A 16921-nucleotide genomic window follows, 5' to 3' on the forward strand; every position below is an offset into this window, starting at 1 on the left:
CAACCTTGTCAATAGTCATTATTTTCCTGCATAAATCGTTGGTTGTTACGATAAAAAATGTCAGTTAAATATATCATATAGGAGACACATACAGTGATATTTGAGAAGTGAAATGAAGTTTATTGGATTTACAGAAAGTGTGCAATAATTGTTCAAACAAAATCAGGCAGGTGCATACATTTGGGCACCTTGGTCATTTTATTGATTCCAAAACTCTAAGAACTAATTATTGGAACTCAAATTGGCTTGGTAAGCTCAGTGACCCCTGACCTACATACACAGGTGAATCCTATAATGAGAAAAAGTATTTAAGGGGGTCAATTGTAAGTTTCCCTCCTCCTTTAATTTTCTCTGAAGAGTAGCAACATGGGGGTCACAAAACAACTCTCAAATGACCTGAGGACAAAGATTGTTCACCATCATGGTTTAGGGGAAGGACACAGAAAGCTGTCCCAGAGATTTAAGCTGTCTGTTTCCATAGTTAGGAACATACTGAGGAAATGTAAGACCACAGGCTCAGTTCAAGTTAAGGCTCGAAGTGGCAGACCAAGAAAGATTTCGGATAGACAGAAGTGACGAATGGTGAGAACTGTCAGAGTCAACCCACAGACCAACACCAAAGACCTACAACATCATTTTCAGCAGATGGAGTCACTGTGCATCGTTCAACCATTCGGCGCACTTTACACAAGGAGATGCTGTATGCGAGAGTGATGCAGAGGAAGCCTGTTCTCTGCCCACAGCACAAACAGAGCCGCTTGAGTTATGCTCAAGCACATTTGGACAAGCCAGCTTCATTTTGGAATAAGGTGCTGTGGACTGATGAAACTAAAATTGAGTTATTTGGGCATATCAAGGGGCGTTATGCTTTGAGGAAAAAGAACACAGCATTCCAAGAAAAACACCTGCTACCTATAGTAAAATATGGTGGTGGTTCCATCATGCTGTGCGGCTGTGTGGCCAGTGCAGGGACTGGGAATCTTGTCAAAGTTGAGAGACGCATGGATTCCACTCAGTATCAGCAGATTCTGGAGACCAATGTCCAGGAAGCAGTGACAAAGCTGAAGCTGCGCCGGGGCTGGATCTTTCAACAAGACAACAACCCGAAACACTGATCAAAATCCACTAAGGCATTCATGTAGAGGAACAAGTACAACGTTCTGGAATGGCCATCTCAGTCCCCAGACCTGAATATAATAGAAAATCTGTGGTGTGAGTTGAAGAGAGCTGTCCATGCTCGGATGCCATCAAACCTGAATGAACTAGAGATGTTTTGTAAAGAGGAATGGTCCAAAATACCTTCAACCACAATCCAGACTCTCATTGGAACCTACAGGAAGCGTTTAGAGGCTGTAATTTCTGCAAAAGGCGGATCTACTAAATATTAATTTCATTTCTTTTTTGTGGTGCCCAAATTTATGCACCTGCCTGATTTTGTTTGAACAATTATTGCACACTTTCTGTAAATCCAATAAACTTCATTTCACTTCTCAAATATCACTGTGTGTTTCTCCTATATGATATATTTACCTGACATTTTTTATCGTAACAACCAACAATTTACACAGGAAAATAATAACTATTAACAAGGTTGCCCAAACTTTTGCATCCCAAGGTATATATATATACTCTTTGGGGTGCGAGCAACTGTTGCTGGGGGTGCCAGAATCCATCAAGGAAGAAAAATGAAAAACATTATTTGTACAAAATCTTAATTTATTTATCCATTCCTAAAAAATTAAATGGGCAGGCTATTTCATATCAGTGCAATACGCTGATACTATCGTATCTGTTCAAGTTCTATTTAAATTTTAAATAGAAGGAATTTTTATTTAGTCGACAGAAATATCTTTGGTAGGAATGTAAGTTAAATGTAGGCACCACTGCATACATTTTTCTTCACCATACAAATGTAAAGAGTAAATTCGCCTTACATTCCAACCAAAGATATTTGTGTCGACTAAATAAAACTTGAAAAGATATATTTTTTCGAATGTGATCACGCAATTCAGATCGAGTTGACGCGCACCGACGCATCGAGCCCACATGCTATTGTGGTTTTGCCTGCGTGCCTCAATAAGTCACCCTCCCCTCGCTCTTACTTTTTTACCGTTCATCTAATGAATATACTGAGTATGGCTTTACCAAAACAATCATTGATGGCGAATAAAGTATCCATTATTCATAAAGCTTCAATTGGTGATCTGTCTTTCTGTGTTAACCGCATATTTTTTCATACGTCTCAAACCAAGGGGATGCGAGGGTGAAATAAATCGGGAAGCGCACGTACATACTCAGTGCACCCCCTCTCAGGAATCGAACCTTGGACGTCAGCGCTAGAGGCAAAGCCTCTACCCATTGCGCCACAACGTGTGATTTATTGATTTGAGAGTATGTAGATCAGGGTATATATATGCATATATATATACCCGCGCTTCGCATCGGAGAAGTAGTGTGTTAAAGATGTTATGAAAAAGAAAAGGGAACATTTTAAAAATAACGTAACATGATTGTCAATATACAGTAATTCTTTCGTGAGTGTTATGAGTGTTGCTGTCATCAAGGATTTGATTATCATTATTTCTTTCAATCAGGTTCATATTTGTAGGATGTGTTGTGTTCAAGTTACATTCCGTGTTTGTCAATCGTTGTAAAGATAACAGGTTTCATTCATCGATTCGTTCCTTACTGCATCAATAAACAGCACATCTTCCTCTTTATCTGAGACGTGACACACTGCATGCACGGGTTTTTTTTTTACACTGTCTTCCTTTAGCGGGACATTGACTTTTTCCACCCTATGGCTGTATCTAATGTTAGCTAAGACCCGGCACTTAAAAGTTTCTCTCGCAGTTTTGCTGAGTTTGTGCCAAACACCACCCTGACCATCTCATCTTCCTCTGCATTAGCACAGTCCTTCACCCGTGAATATTTAGCGGCAGTGTTTCTATTGGATTGTCGCTGACAGACGGCCTTATATGGGCAGGCACTAAATTACGTGGGAGGCTTAACTCCGCCTCCCACGAGCATCAAGCAGAAGTCTATTATAGTGTATGGACGAAATAATAGGTTCCAGTTATGACCATTACGCGTAGAATTTCGAAATGAAACCTGCCCAACTTTTGTAAGTAAGCTGTAAGGAATATGCCTGCCAAATTTCAGCCTTCTACCTACACGGGAAGTTGGAGAATTAGTGATGAATGAGTGAGTGAGTGAGTGAGTGAGTGAGTGAGTGAGTGAGTGAGTGTGTGTCAGTGAGGGCTTTGCCTTTTATTAGTATAGATTTGTGCTTGGAACTGTGATGTGCCTGTGGGGATTACGGGGAAGACATGCCCCACAGGTAAATTTAAAAAATAAATAGTTTATTTATTTTACTTGTGCTTCCATGTCCAGTCTGTGTCGGGTTGGGCGCCTATATAGCGCCTTTTCACACTGGCATAGTTGGCAGGATTTCTGGCCGTCTGGAAGGCACGGACCTGCATTAAAATTTGTTGCCGAATTCTCTTCACAGAAGAGAATCTTTTCTGCGTTTATGGTTTTATTGTTATGTTGATGTTAAACTGTTGGTCTACCAAAAACTTTAAAAAGTCTAGGAAAAATAATTACTGCTCACTCCGCACGCATAATCTAATAGGATGTTATAGTATTTTGAAAGTAAACTAGAACCTACTGAGAAGATGTTTAATTAAACCTGGATGTAAATTGGATTTTCCACCCACTATGCCACCATGTCTGCCAAATGCACTTCCATTATTTTTTAAATTATTATTAGAAAGAGCTAATTGTTCTCTTTTATGGTTTGTCATTTACTGTATTTATTTCACACTGAATAGGTATGGATGTACAAAGACTGGTCAGATTAAATTATAATTAAATGAAAGTATAATAAGAGCCTTGCAAAGTCAGACAGTGTGTAAAGTACGGCACATTATGAACTCTTCCCAAAAGACAAGATAATCTACCATGCATGCAACTCCAGTGGAATATTTCTTCTACATTAAAGGATATATACTGGAGATGTTGTTTTATCAATTGTAATAGGCAGGCTGTAAATCACACCAAAAACCTATGAAACATTGAACCTACATAGAAATGGGAAAAGATGAAGAGGAAGAAGAAGAATAGGAAGACTGACATGTCCAGAGCTCCATAACCTTCTCTTCTATTCACTTAATAAACTGAAACTTCACATACAGAGAACATGTTGAACATGCTATTCACATTATACATTAGATCATTACATCAGATTAGATTGGGGAAATAGATACTGTACTGTACTATCAAGGCAGCTACTGTTTGAATTCATTCTATATGGGATATTGGTATTTTACAGGATGCCACAAACTCAGCCACATACTGTAGTTGCTCATGCAATTACTACTTATTTTAATAATATGCTTCTACAGAGTACGAGAAAATAGGAATCACTATGAGAAATTCATACAAATGCAGGCACAAGATGCCAACTCCATATTGTAGGCACACAGTCTGGAAATAAATTAGAGCCCAAGTGCAATGAATGCTACCAGAAGTGACAGAGAAGACTCTTCTAAACTTCTAATCTGGCTTAGCTTCTTTTGATAACTTATCTATTAATTTTACTCTGGGTTTATACTCTGATGTTTTCTGTATGCTGAGGTAATTCATTCTTTGATTTTTCATTTAAAGAAATGTTTTGGGATGTTGCAGTGCTTTTTGCCATGAGTACTTAATGCTTAACTGTTGATTTTTGCCTCTTCCCAATACATACTTTATATACATGTTACATCAGAAATACTAATTAAATACTAATAAGAATCATGTTTTCAGTACAATACAATACAGTTTATTTTTGTATACCCCAAAATCACACAGGAAGTACAGCAATGGCTTTAACAGGCCCCGCCTCTTGACAGCCCCTGTGCCTTGACTCTCTAAGAAGACAAGGAAAAACTCCCAAAAAACCTTGTAGGGAAAAATGGAAGAAACCTTAGGAAAGGCAGTTCAAAGAGAGACCCCTTCCAGGTAGGTTGGGCGTGCAGTGGGTGTCAAAAGAAGGTGGTCAATACAATACAATACACAGAACAGAACAAATCCTCAATACAGTATAGAAATAAAAATTTTGGAAGTATGGAGCAGAATTTAACAGTAGATGATATCACATAATAAGATTTGGATATTTTTAGAGTCCATGAGACCTCATCCATCAAGCTGCCTCCCCCATTTGGCCATTCCACGGCTGAAACAGTACTGGGCCAGTCAATCTGATGAAAGGACCCCTCTTTCTTCCTGTGATCCTTCATCATTGATGACTTTACCATAGGCAGGCAAAAACAACTTGGCAGGTGGGCCGTGGCACCAAGTGCCACATTTGAGTACTGAGAAGAGAAACAGAATAGGTGAAGGTTAGTATCCAATTATAACTATCATGTTACTTATGTTTTAGTGCTAATGACTGACAACAGAGATGCAGTCTGTACAGTTAATTAGCAGCTCTAGTCAGGATATGCTAAACTGAAATAGTGAGTCATCAACCGGGATTTAAACGCTGAGACTGAAGGGGCAGCTGTTATAGAAGCAGGCAGACCATTCCACAGTTTATGGGCCTTGTAACTGAAAGCTAGACCTCCCACTGTTATTTTATTAATCCTTGGAATCATAAGCAGATCGGCATCTTGAGATCTTAATGTGCGCTCAGGTTTGTAAGTCATGATAAGTTCGGACAAGAAAGCCAGACCTTGGCCATTTAATGCTTTATATGTTAAAAGGAGGATTTTGAAATCTGCCCTAAACTTAACTGCCAGTGTAAGGATTTAAGAACTGGAGTCATGTGTTCGTATTTTCTTGTTCTTGTAATAATTCTTGCAGCCACATTTTGGATTAACTAGAGGCTGTATAGAGAACAGTTTGAACAGCCAGTGAACACCACATTGCAGTAGTCAATCCTACTAGAGATAAATGCATGAATTAATTTCTTAAAATCCTGTTTATTTAGAAAGCGCTTTAATTTCTTAATATTTTTAGGATGGAAGAAACATGTTTTGGACAACTTTGTAATATGCACTTTAAATGACATGCTAGAGTCAAAGAGAACTTTGTTAAATTAAAGTTAAATGAAGACAGAATATTGCTGTGATCAGCATCATTCCCTCCAACAATTAACATCTCTGTTTAATCTGTATTTAAAGACAAGTAGTTCTCATTTATCCACTCCTTTAATTCGTTAACGCAACTAATTAAAGACAACATTGGAGAAACTTCATTTGATTTAAATGAAAGGTATAACTGGGTGTCATCTGCATACGAGTGAAAATTAACATTATGTTTCCTAATGAGAGATCCCAGTGGAAGCATGTAAAGTGAAAACATTAAAGGTTCCAGTACTGAGCCCTGCGGGACACCATATTGAACTTCTGTGTATAATGATGGAGTACTGTCAGCACATTTCTGTACATATTGGAATCGATTTGATAAATAAGAACTAAACCAAGCGAGCACGGGGCCTGTAAGCCCAACATCATTTTCTAGCCTGTGCAGTAAAATAGAATGATCAATGGTGTCAAATGCTGCACTTAAGTCCAACAACATAATTACAGTGGAGTTTCCTTCATCAGAGGATTTCAGAATGTCATTTACAACCCATGTTAGTGCCGTTTCTGTACTATGACCAGTGCGAAAACCAGACTGGAATTTCTCAAATAAATTGTAATGCGTAAGGTGTGACTGAAGCTGACTGGCGACTACTTTTTCTAGTATTTTAGAGAGAAACGGTAAATTTGAAATAGGCCTATAATTATTTAGTATGTGTGGGTCTAGGTCTGACTTTTTAAGTAATGGTTTAATGACTGACACTTTTAATGCTTCAGGTACTGTGCCATGCAATAATGAACTATTGATAATGTTTAGAACAGGCGCTGCAAGAACATCCATTGCACTTTTTACTAGTTTTGTTGGCACTGGATCTAGAGAACAAGTAGTGGGCTTCATTTTAGAAATTAAAGTTAAGACTTCCTGCTCAGTTACAGGATTAAAATTATTAAAGTGCTGAATGCAATGTGAGACAGGGTCTGCTAAGCTAGTATTTGGCTTGTACTGTGATACTGAGATCTGGGATCTTATATTTTTAATTTTCTCATTGAAGACGTTCATAAAGTCTGTACTGCTAATATCTGTTGGTATTTTGCATTGTTGATCTGAATATCCATTTGTTAATTTAACAACTGTTCTAAACAGTACCCAAGGATTTTTATTATTGCGATCTATTAATGTAGAATAGTATTCTGAGCGAGCTTTAAAGAGGGCTTTTTTATATTTATTAACACTCTCTGTCTCTGAAAGACATGTAGTTTCTATGCTCTTTGATCACTTTTGTTTTAAGGGGAGTAACTGTGTCCAGAGCATCTCTCAAGGTCACATTATAATGTGATGTTAGCTGATCTAAATTGTTTTCCACGTTTACGTTTGATGTTAACTGATCTAAATGGTTTTCCACAATTACACTTGACTTACTCAAAGTATCTATAAATTTTGAAGCAGAATTACAATCTAGATGTCGCACTGGCTTTGTTTTAATCTGGGAGTGTGTTGGCAAGGGCAAGACTAAATCAAATGTAATTAAGTAGTGATCGGAAATAAGTTCATTTAATAGAGTAATATTTAAATTTTGAATTTCAACTTTGTAAGTTATAATTAAATCTAATGTGTGGTTATAATTATGAGTTGGACCTTTGACAATCTGACAAAATCCTACTGAATTTAACAAATAAGTAAAACATTTGCTAAAAGTGCCAGTTTCCACATCAATGTGTACATTAAAATCCCCCATCAGTACTGCGTGATCATAATTTATAGCCAAATCAGTACCAATGTTAGTTGTCAAAATTGCCAATGCTGCTGGCAATCTTTTGTTGGAAAATACCAAGAGACTTTCATCAGAAATATTCTGAAAAGCTAGTTGGCTTCAATCCTGACTTTAACCTTGTGAATAGATGATATATTCTTATGGGTACATTTCTTTGATCTATATTGTATATTAATTTTCTTGATAATGACTTTAGCATACTTGTTTTTCACACATTTGTTCTGAAAGACTCCCAAGTCCAAAAAAGTAGTCTTTGCTAAGATTACTTGTAGTCTATGTGTTAAGTGTTTTGGCTCTGTTTAACATCACACAGCATACAGTAATTACAATTCAATTTTTCCCATGGCATTTTTACTGAGCTGAACTCATCTGATATTCTTTCCTTTTTTGTACAGTGTGACATTGTTTTGTTTGCTTCTTCTGTCTTCAAGCTAAAGAGTGTCATCATTTTTATTTTTCTACAGAAATACATTTTTGTCTATAATGAGCAAAATAGTCAATGTGTTTAGGGGAGTGGGAATGAATGTAGCATGATTAAACATTGCTTAATAGAAAATGAGAAACAGTGAAAGATGCTGAAAGATAATTAAATTTAAGAGCAAGAACTTATTGACTGCAGGGGAGGATACATAATGTGATACAGCTTAACAAAAAAAAGGGTTTAGCTTCAAAAAGACAATCTATAATAGTAATTTATAATAAACAGGAAACAGGAGTGGTTCTCTACATGTAGAGCCCTAGAGGAACTACTTCTTATTCTATGTGGTTTGCTCTGCTTATCAGCCCTGACCAGCCTTTCAAGAATTACTTACAGAGTGCACTTTTAATGATCATCAAAGAGACAGAATACATTTTTATCAACTAAAAGTTTTTAAACTAGCTTTACTAAATGCCTTAGAAAGGCAAGGGCCAGAGCTTAAGGGATATAGGAAGAAAGACTGAAGGCATAGTCCAGGACCAAAAGGCATACACCATACTTTAGAAGACAGTATGATGCTACAAAGATCTGTATGTGGTGGTAAGTCTTAGTTTCGGGAGTATGGTAAACCAAATCAGTACTCTGAGATATTTGAAAAGTATTTGAGCTGTTTTAAAATGCAAAATAATTTTTCAAATATGGGAAATTAATATATTGTGACAAACAGACACACTCAGTTATTAAAAAAACACTTTTCTTTATACTGGTAGTACCCTACATTAAAGTGCTACAAACGGAAATACTCTAATTAAGTCTACCTCATTTTGTCTCAATACCAGGATGAATACACCAGCCGGCATCAGTTAGAAGTGGCAGGCAAAGTCAATCCCCCTAAGGTCAATAGAACAATAGCCTCATTACCAAAAGTTACAAAACAACATTAAACACAACAAACTGTTTAAAGCTGAACATCAAAGAAATTCTAATTAATTAAAGTCTGTTTTTAGGTGCAGCATCCAGGCTGCCAAAGCCTTCCATCGCTACAATATATATTAAAAACAGAATGGGGGTAATAAGTTATTGTAATTTGGTCACATGTCGCAGTATAAAAGTAGTGCAACGCATTGTTTTTTTTTTTAAATTCAGGTAGTCATGTTACAGTTATTTACTTAACTAGAATGTCATTTCTTGTGTTCCATTTAAATCACGTTCCAAGGGTCTACATACCCTGCCTGATTTGCTCAACATGTGCGCACTATTTTAATGCAGGCTTTGAGTACATTGAGTTTTATGATGATGTCAGATTTGTATTTAACATGGGTACTTATTTATGAAAATATATGATAGTTAATTGTCTTTATCAAAAGTCACATTATGCAACTTTTAGTCATAGAGTAAGTCAGACTTGTTGCCACACCATGTCAATTTAAACAACTGAAAATTGCTGAGCATTGCTGAGGACCTCTCTCTCTTTCTCTCTTTCTTTCCTAGGTGACGAAGCGGAAGTAGAAGCAGACAATGGCCGACAGTGAGATGAATCGCGTTGCCGTCGTTGTCGAGGAACTCCAGGCACTCGACAAACAGATTCAGAAACTCCTGTCCAGACGAAGGTACCTCAGAGACTTGAAGACTCGGCTGCTGGACAAACCACACCAAACAACTGAAGTCGGCGTAACATCAACTCCACCTCGTGCCGCTCAAGTCCAAGGGCAAGTAAGCTTCACCCCCGCGCCTCGTAGGAACAACGACAACGCTGATGAAGACCTCGACGGGTTTCAGCTTTGCAGGCGGGGGTTCAAGGCTAGAACACCTCCATTGGCACAGGCGAGCATTCAAATCCAGAACCGATTCGACCCTCTCCGCGTCCCCAGTCTGCCTTCAACCCCGGGTGATGTAATCGTGGTAGGTGATTCATTGTACGAAACCTGAATATCACGTGCCCTAATCAAAAATCCTTTGTTTCTTGTTTTCCCGGTGCTCGAGTTTGAGATGTGATGAGGCGCCGACCTTCTACCAGAAGCACAAGAGGGCAATTGGATCCATCATTCTACATGCTGACTTCGCAGCACTAGTTGAAGACACGAAGGAGAGGACCCCATCCGCAAAAATCTTCATCTCGGGTCCACTACCTCTCGTCAGACGATCGCATGAATACTACAGTCGTCTGCTGGGTTTAAACAACTGGCTGAGAGGCTTCTGCGAGAATCAAGACATCGGGTTTATAGACAACTGGGATCTTTTTTGGGAAAGGCCACGCTTCTTCAAGCGGGATGGACTGCACCGAATAGATTTGGCGCCCGGGTCCTCTCCGAAAACATCGCTAAGGTAATTCGTCTATCTTGACTGTCTACTTCTACTGCTAACCCCTTACGTAATGCTACTGGTTTGATAGGACATAATGGCTTAACAGAGTCTTCCATTAAAGTGTACATCATTAATAATCTAATAACAAATCTTAATGCACGTAAAAAATCTAGGCAGTGCGGCATAAACACCAATAATTTAATTGAAATTACTACTTCAGATCAACACTGCATTAAGACTATAAAAACGGATTGTAGATTACATAAAAGTACACACAGAGGCGTTAACAAAAATAACTTAATTTTTGTTCCGATTACCAATAACACGCATAAAATTCAGCTCTGCCCTTCAGAAACATTAAATATGGCACTATTAAATGTTAGAGCTTTAACTAACAAGACATTTTTATAAACGATCTTATTAGTGATAAAAAGATTGATTTTATTGCGCTAAATGAAACATGGCTTAATTCCAATGGGGCGGCAGTTTTAATCGAATCTGCGCCTCCGGATTACAGTTTTACTCGTGCCGACCGCCAGGGGAAAAAGGGGGCAGTTTGGCAAACATTTACTCGAGCCGATTAAAATGTAAAGATGTTAGTTTTGGTAAATTTAAGTCCTTTGAGTATCTCGCCGTTGTTATTCATGGAGATTCTCACGTTCTAGTATTATCCGTGTATAGACCTCCTAAATATAACGCGTCTTTCCTTGAGGAATTCTCTGACTTAATGTCAATTTTAGTTACAAACTATGACGCACTCTTAATAGTCGCGACTTTAACTTTCATGTCGACAATCAGTGTGACCAAAAGGTAAAGGAATTCATGAACCTCCTGGACTCTTTTGATTTGAGGCAGCTCGTTAATCAGCCTACACATAAAGCAGGTCATACGTTAGCAGGTCATTGATATCGGTCTATCAGACCATTTCCTTCTATTTAATATAGAAATAAAGATAGAAAACACTCATGAGAAGCATTTTGTTAAAAAACGCTTCTTTGACTCATCAGCAGCTTTAAAGCTTACAACTATTCTAAGCAATCAGTCCGTTTATAATGCCAGCTATAATAGCGAGGATAATGTAAATAGTAAAGTGGAAAACTTTAATTCTAAAGTAAGAACTGCTGTTGACATAGTTGCACCCGAAAAGACAGTTAAAAAATCCTCTAGTATTGTTATTCCATGGAAGACCCAAAGAGTGTCTGATTTAAAAAGAACATGTCATAGAGCTGAGCGTAAATGGAGGAAAACTAAACTAACTATCCATTATGAGATATTGAAGGCTAAAATAACAGAATACAATAACACAGTCCGTCTTGAGAGGCGCTGCTATTTCTCTAATATTATAAATAACAATGCTAGTAATCCCAGAGTCTTATTTTCAACAATTGATCGTCTGTTAAACCCAGGTAACACAAAGGAATGCCCCCAGAATACTTCCAGTGAAACCTGTGAGAACATTGCTGTATTTTTCACTCAAAAAATTAATGATATTAGAGATAACATAGTATATCTCCCCAACACTGCAGAACCTCCAAAGCCCGGTACTCCGTTATAAACAAATTAAATGCTTTCACTAGGATAGATTTACCTGAATTACATAGTATAATCTCTCAACTGAAACCCTCCACCTACGTCCTTGACCCAATACCAACCAGGTTTTTCAAAGAAATATCAGGCGTCTAATTGACAATATTCTGGACATAGTTAATTCGTCATTAGATACGGGGGTCTTTCCAGACTGTCTTAAGACTGCTGTAGTTAAACCCCTTCTTAAGAAACATAATCTTGACCCTCTGCCTTTGAAAATTTTAGACCCATTTCTAACCTGCCCTTCTTAAGTAAAATTCTAGAGAAGGCAGTCATTATGCAGTTAAATGACCACCTAAATAAACATGCTATTCTTGATACTTTCAGTCAGGCTTCAGAACAAATCACAGTACAGAAACTGCACTTGTTAAAGTAGTAAATGACTTTGGGTAAATGCAGACAGAGGCCATTTATCTGTTCTCATCCTCTTAGATCTGAGTGCTGCATTTGACACCATTGATCATAATATTCTTAGAAATCGCCTTAGTCAATGGGTGGGCCTCTCTGGCAGTGTCTTAAATTGGTTTGAATCCTACCTGGCAGGGAGAAAATTCTTTGTGAGTTGTGGTAATCAAATCTCAAAGACACATGATATCCGATATGGTGTTCCACAAGGCTCTATCCTGGGTCCTCTGTTTTTCTCAATCTACATGCTTCCGTTAGGTCAGATTATCTCAGGTTACAACGTGAGCTACCACAGCTATGCTGATGACACACAGCTGTACTTATCTATAGCACCTGATGACTCCGACTCTTTCGATACACTAACACAATGTCTTACTGGTATTTCTGAATGGATGAATAGTAATTTTCTCAAACTAAATAAAGAGAAAACTGAAATTTTGGTAATTGGCAATAATGGATTCAGCGAGGTTATCAGAAATAAACTTAATGCACTAGGATTAAAAGTTAAGACGGAAGTAAAAATTTAGGGGTAACCGTTGACTGTAATCTGAATTTTAAATCGCATATTCATCAGACCACTAGGACAGCATTTTTCACTTAAGAAACATAGCTAAAGTTAGACCTCTTATATCATTGAAAGATGCTGAGAAATTAATTCACGCTTTTGTTTTCAGGAGACTAGATTACTGTAACGCACTCCTCTCAGGACTACCCAAAAAAGACATAAATCATTTGCAACGAGTGCAGAATGCAGCTGCTAGAATCCTAACTGGGAAAAGAAAATCCAACACATTTCTCCAGTTTTGATGTCACTACACTGGTTGCCTGTGTCATTCAGGATTGACTTTAAAATACTGCTTATGGTTTATAAAGCCTTAAATAATCTCGCTCCATCTTATATATCGGAATGCCTGACACGTTATATTCCAAATCGTAACCTTAGATCTTCAAATGAGTGTCTCCTTATAATTCCAAAAGCTAAACTTAAAAGAAGTGGTGAGGCGGCCTTCTGCTGTTATGCACCTAAAATCTGGAATAGCCTGCCAATAGGAATTCGCCAGGCAAATACAGTAGAGCACTTTAAAACACTGCTGAAAACACATTACTTTAACATGGCCTTTTATAACTTCACTTTAACTTAATACTCTGTATGTTCAATTCTTCATAATAACTATTCACAGTGGCTCCAAAATCCATACTGACCCCTACTCTCTCTTCTGTTTCTTTTTCCGGTTTCTTTGTGGTGGCGGCCTGCGCCACCACCACCTACTCAAAGCATCATGATGCACCAACATTGATGGACTGAAAGCCAGAAGTCTACGTGACCATCATCATCAGGTCCTTCCATGAAAACCCTAAATACAAAGAGGACTGTTTGATTTATGTTAGGTAGATTGCCCAGAGGGGACTGGGCGGTCTCTTGGTCTGGAACCCCTACAGATTTTATTTTTTCTCCAGCCTTTGGAGTTTTTTGTTTTTCTGTCCACCCTGGCCATCGGACCTTACTCTTATTCTATGTTAATTAATGTTGACTTATGTTTATCTTTTATTGTGTCTTCTATTTCTCTATTCATTTTGTAAAGCACTTTGAGCTACATTTTTTTGTATGAATATGTGCTATATAAATAAATGTTGATTGATTGATTGATTGAGCATGCCAAGTTATGCAACTGTGTAAGACCTTTCCAGCACAGATATGCTCTCCCCTTTTTCTAACAACCAATAGGGTGCTGCCTAATGGAACTGAAGCTTTAAGATGGGTTACCATATACATTAAGTTCAGCCACAATCTTGCCTTTTTTTCTTTTTTCGGTTTTGTTGTGGTATGTAAAACACAAGACATCAGACAAATGAGTTTCTCTTCTGTTTGTGAGATCTCTTATTCTATGTTGCTGCATTATACGGATTATACCAATAAATTTTCAACTCTCATGCACACAGAGCCCGCTCCTACAACTAAAGACAGAATCAAACTTGTTATGTTTTTAATTTTAAGTTTTTTTTGCTAAGAATTTTTTGTGTGAGCTAAAGACCTCTACTTGCTAATTGACATGTTTGAAATGACACATTGTTAAATTAAGTCATGTAGTTTACTTGTTGAACTATTTAATTCATTTTTGAAGTTATTGATTATTTTCTCTTTATTAAAACACCAAATGGACATTTGGGTATTATCCTTGTACTGTATTGGTACATATTCGCATGGGTTTAGAGAGTAACATAAAAGTAAAGTAATGGAACTAATGATCACAGTAATCCTGTTACAATCTGAGTAATTTGTGTATTCTTTGTGTAACTACCTAAACAGTGATTACAATTATTACTTATGAAAATTCAAAATCTTTTATAATCCAACTTTCTTTCACATGCACCATAGGCATGTATAGGCCTTGGTCCCTTTAAGTTATATTTCCTGGAAAAAGGCCAGAGCCACGGTAATTTTGGTCTTTCAGAAGTCCATTACCATATTCTGGGTTTTACTAATATTGAGCTGAAGATGGTTTAACCCGTATCAAAACCAGAAAAGCATTTGGCAAGTCTATATATTGTTTCTCCTATCCACCACTTACATACCAATGATTGTGACACATCTCAGAATTGTATTTAAAGCTTTACATGCATGTGGTGAACAGGAGGGTTGGCCATTGTGTTGCAGACACACAGCTCTACAGATTCATGAACTGACTAATCTCCCAACTTAAAGATATCTGAAAATGGACAAGACCAGAAATAATTCTAAAATAGCAAAGAAAATATTAAATATATGTCAAAAATAGACAGGACATCAAGCTTCCTGAAATGTATTTCAAATGTCATAGAATTAAGGTAATTATTTTAAAGATTTTATAAAAATGTTGGCTTCTGCCTTGTAACTGATATTACCAGTAAAAACTGTGTCTCGCCATTAATTCTCAACTTGGATTTGGCAGGTTTTCATGAGGAATGGCAAATATGTTTCTTCACAAATACAGATGTTACTATTATAAAAGTTGGGGCTCTCTTTCAGGTAGTGATTTCAAAACATCTAAAATACAATTGGGCGGAAGTGATCTTGTGACAGTCTGAAGTTTACTGGTGTGCCACCTTGCAGCACTGTTAATGCCTGAATCAGGTGCACACCATTCATTTGTTCCTTTGGGGTACATTTGAACATATTCATATCCTGGCACAGTCCAGAAACATTCTGTCAGGTTATTTGGCCTGTGGTGTGTCCTGCAAATATGCCCATTCTGAGTTGATCCTGCTCTGCATACAGTTCTCAAGAGAGTGAGACTCCACCTTCTCATTTATTGTAATGTATGCCTGGATTTAGGATTATATGTTTTTTTTGGTTTTTTTTTTGTTTTTGTTTTTGTGACTGCTTAATATTTCTAAATTTATTTTACTCTTTGTCAGCTTCCATCTTTGCCTCGATGTTATAGCAGAAGACGGTACCCACCCTACAGACTATCTTTATTGTCTTAAGCATATTTTTCATTCTACCTTTTAAATTCCTTTTACTGAAACCGAAATGATTAATTTTCTTCATTCATGCTTCACAACTCATATCCTATAGTCCTGGAGTAAAGCTAGTAGGAGTTCTCTTGACTTTCTCTAGTGTTCTTATATATTTTACATAATATTGAGATGTAAGCTGCATACAGTATTTCAGAGAAGGTCTCACAAGTGTACCACATAGCTTAAGAAAATCCTCTCCTAATGTATATTTGACATAGCATGATGTGAACCCCAAACATCTTAACATCTTTAATTAGTTCTGATCGTTGTAAGGGTGTGGCAGTAATAAGACTGCAGAGACCATTTCATCCTTGTCATAAGGTATACTTTCATATAATAAACCTCCTGAAAAAAGACATACTTAATTTGAAGATACCTGGACATGCTTTACATAATATTTTTAAATGTTATTTGGGCTCACAAATAATTGAAATTCCTAGACTTTCTATAGAGTTTCACAGCACACCAAAGGATATTCAAAGGTTGCATTAACAAATTTTAGTTGGTAAGAGTGTGTTTTTATTTTTTATTGTATAACATTATACATTAAATCTAAAAACAATTCAGAATTTTATACAGGACTTGCATTTTTTCGCCAATGTTGAAAACATGAAAAGAAAATCCACGCCAAAGAGTTGAACCACCTTTCACTATCATAAAATGTATACAATTTTTTAAAGGATAACTTCAATGTATTTCCTCACAATCATGATGTGTAATAATATGACACATAAAATATTGTTTTAAAGTAAAGCATTGTCCATAAATTTAAAAAATACTTAGTCTGTAAATTTGGAGGTGATGGGGCCAGGAAAACAAAAGCCCTAAAACATACCAGATAAATCCATGTTGAAGAAGCAAAGCTTTTG

Source organism: Polypterus senegalus, chromosome 2 (genome assembly GCF_016835505.1).
Source record: "Polypterus senegalus isolate Bchr_013 chromosome 2, ASM1683550v1, whole genome shotgun sequence".
Classification (NCBI taxonomy): domain Eukaryota; kingdom Metazoa; phylum Chordata; class Cladistia; order Polypteriformes; family Polypteridae; genus Polypterus; species Polypterus senegalus.